The 3,308-nt window shown below is 44.4% G+C and overlaps 1 long non-coding RNA gene across 1 annotated transcript in view; it reads left to right on the top strand.

Moving 5' to 3' along the window:
• The window catches only part of LOC123044318 (uncharacterized), a 2,883-nt gene extending 1,916 nt beyond the window's left edge, over positions 1-967 (top strand). The window contains exon 2 of the long non-coding RNA XR_006419971.1: positions 672-967. This is a non-coding gene — a long non-coding RNA (uncharacterized lncRNA). The remainder of the gene's footprint in view (positions 1-671) is intronic.
• The last annotated feature ends 2,341 nt before the right edge of the window (positions 968-3,308 follow it).

The following is a 3,308-nucleotide window of genomic DNA, read 5'->3' as shown; positions in this document are numbered from 1 at the left end:
CATATCACACACATAGACATTGCAGGGTTTATTAGGGAGGATACTCTAAATTCAACCGAAATAAGATATGGTAGGCCAATGATATCATTCAGCTCAAAGACAGGTTTAGGATCGGTGATGTTTGCCACTATGGATTTGGGAAGAACTTGGTGAGGTGTTGAACACATTATAGTATAGGGGCACAGCACCGATAACACAGAGTGTAACATGTGGTGGAAGAAGATATACAGCCAATACTGAAGTTAAATGCTAGCATTTTGGGAACTACAGTTTTCTACTGTTGCTGTGAAATTCTCACCGGAACAATTAACTTTCCCTGTGACACGTTACAGCTTGTGTTGCTGCATTCTACTACTATAAGCTACTCCCTCCGTCCCATAATACAAGATATTATTAAAACCAGTATCTACACATATTGGTTGTAATAACATACTTCCTTCATCCCACAATATAAGACGTTTTTGCAGTCCCTATATTATGGGACAGAGGGAGTATTTACTTATAGAGCCCTACATCTTGTAAACAAGTTTGGACTTTTTCCTCGTTCCATTTCACAAGGAAGCATAAAGTAGTGGTTATATATTTGGGCCGTGAATCAAAGTTGGGTATGGATCAGCTTTTTTTTCTTCCGAACTAGTATTACTGAAGACATGCTAAATTTGATATGCCAGGGAAAGGCGTGCAAGAAGCTGAGCAGTGACCGGAGATGACGCCATGGTGATTAACAAGTGGAAGGAGTTTGCATTTGAGCTGAACTGGAGTATATGACCTGAAAATAATGCATGTGCATTGATGGAGGGTGTCTCAGGACTATCCTTCGTTTGTCTGTTTCTAGACCTTTTTTATTAATATGTATCCATCTCGTCTATATTGCCTCAACACCGACTCTTGTCGCTTTATTTATTATGTGATCTGCAACAAGATAATATGAACTATATTATATCAGTTGTACTACCCTTTGTTTTGACTGCTTGCTGCTTTCTTTTGTTGGCATCGTAGCTTCTTTGAGTAACCACGTCTCTCGTTATGCTTGACCCGAAACTACACTTGGGTGGTAGTGAAGATTTTATTAGAAATTTGGCAGACAGGTGAGCGAGCTATGTTGGAGGTTCATTGTGATATGATAATTGTTTGTTTCTGCCAGTCCCCCCCTCCTATGGTTACTGTTGCTCAGAATTTTCCGAACTTAAGTTATATGCAAAGTCTCATTTGTCCTCCACAAGTTTGTTGTTTCCGTCTGCTTGAATTTTCTGCACTGCTTATGTGCAGATGAGGCTGATTTGTTCTTCACAAGTCTATGGTATCTAATGTAACTGGATAGTTAGATTCGTCATGTGTTTAGTGGAAACTAAGGGCGTGTTTGGTTCCAGTTTGGAAGGAAAAACAGGCCCTAATACGCCATATGAAACTTGTTTGGTTGCCTCCCTAGTACCTGCATTAGGTAATACGCAAGTGCACTTTGTTTGGTTGGCTGCATTGGCCCTAGCGGTACATGAACATGGCGTTTGATTGCATACGGCGTACATGTTGTACTTACCTTGTACCCTAGTTGGCGAGCTTACCCACAATGATCACACCTAGCACACCAACGCCACAACACAACAATGGTGACGAACTGAGAGAAGATGATGAAGTTCTTTAGATAAAGGACGAACTGACGATCCACCTTAGCAGCTTCCACTTTGATAGCTCCAAGCACGGTCAACACGGCTGCCTCCGTGCTTTCGCACCCAGGCGGAGTAAGCTTGTTCTGCTGCCTGCTTAGTCTTGAACCCTCTATAGTTGTTGTTGCTATACGATGCCACTTGTGCATTGGCTTCTTCCCATGGAACTATAAACCCCTGGAACCTCACCGATGAACACGGCATACCACTTGCCCTAGCAATGCACAAGAGCAAGAGTTGAAGCAGCATATCAATGGAGCACAAGTAGCACACAAACAACAATGGAGTAGAAGAGAAGTAAAGCATGCATGATCATACGACATAGCAAGTTCAACCTAGCACTACCTGGTGTTAACCTACCACCAGGGGCGGAGCTACAGGGTGGCCAGGGTGGGCCGCGGCCCACCCTGGAATTTTGACCCGGGCGCATAGAGATGGGCTTGGGAATGGAAAAAAATGGCCCAACAACACTTTGACGCAAAACAACCAGCGCCTCTCGCTTGCAGCCCGACACCAAGCACGACTGCGGGAGACCTCTTCCCGACACGCAGCCGCCGGCTGCCCCGTCGCCATCGGCCTATCTCCGCCTCCGCCTGCCTCGCCGGCGCCGGCTCTCGCCCCCCCAGGATGCTCCTCTGCTCCTATCTCCCCGCTGCGCCCTCGGCCTGCCCGGCGCTAGGCACCAGCTGCACCATCGTCCTAGACCGCGACCCTCCCCTGTCCCAGCCATCCGCCTGGTGCCGCTGCAAGCCTGCAAGCCAGCGGCAGCCGCCCAGTTCACATTCCAGCACCCGGTTCTACCTGATTTGAGGTATCATTCATCCATTCCCCAATTTTTCAATTTTTGATTTATGGTTTGCTTGCTATTTTTTGTATTGCGGTCTGGACAGTACAATACATGGACTGATGAACATGATCCGATGAACAACACACATAATTAAGCATATTATTTTTGTTCAGTTTTGTCATATAAATTTATGATTGATACAAAGTAAATTCTTATTATAGAATTATTAATGAATGAAGAGAACCGGAGATATTGCAAAACTTTTTCACCACCATGTTCAGTCAAGAACAAGTTGAAAAATAAGATGGGTGATAATCTTTTGGATGATTGCATAGTCACATATATTGAGTTGGATGTTTTTTATGTGGTGAATGAAGATGATATAATTGATATTTTCACGATTAACTTCTCAAGGTATGTACTGTACTATGTAGGCTTCTTTTATTCAAAACTGAGACTTGAATGAGAATTTTAGTGTGTATTTATCTATTTCTGTGGTATTTGCAATTAGTTGAAATATTTGCAAGTCATAGTTGTTGTAAAAAAAATTAAAGGTGGACCACCCTGGTGTCAAATGCTAGCTCCGCCACTGCCTACCACCACATCCAAAAGAGGGTGTCGTCCTACCATCGCAAGTTAACCATCAGCGTGAGGGGTTAGTATATACCACCTCACGAAAATATACAGACCATCAAATAGTTTTTGAGCCCCAGCTACACAAAATGTACGTCGTCATCGTCATCGTCGTCGTCGCCGCCACCTCCATCGCCGTCGGGGATCATGCACACTCACAGGCAGCACTACTCTAGTAGTAGTGCTTGCCCAGCCAGCTCCTGAGCCACATCACCCTATGAGCG

The sequence above is a fragment of the Triticum aestivum genome, chromosome 2B, assembly GCF_018294505.1.
Source record: "Triticum aestivum cultivar Chinese Spring chromosome 2B, IWGSC CS RefSeq v2.1, whole genome shotgun sequence".
Classification (NCBI taxonomy): domain Eukaryota; kingdom Viridiplantae; phylum Streptophyta; class Magnoliopsida; order Poales; family Poaceae; genus Triticum; species Triticum aestivum.
This window is presented reverse-complemented; position numbering and strand designations above follow the sequence as displayed.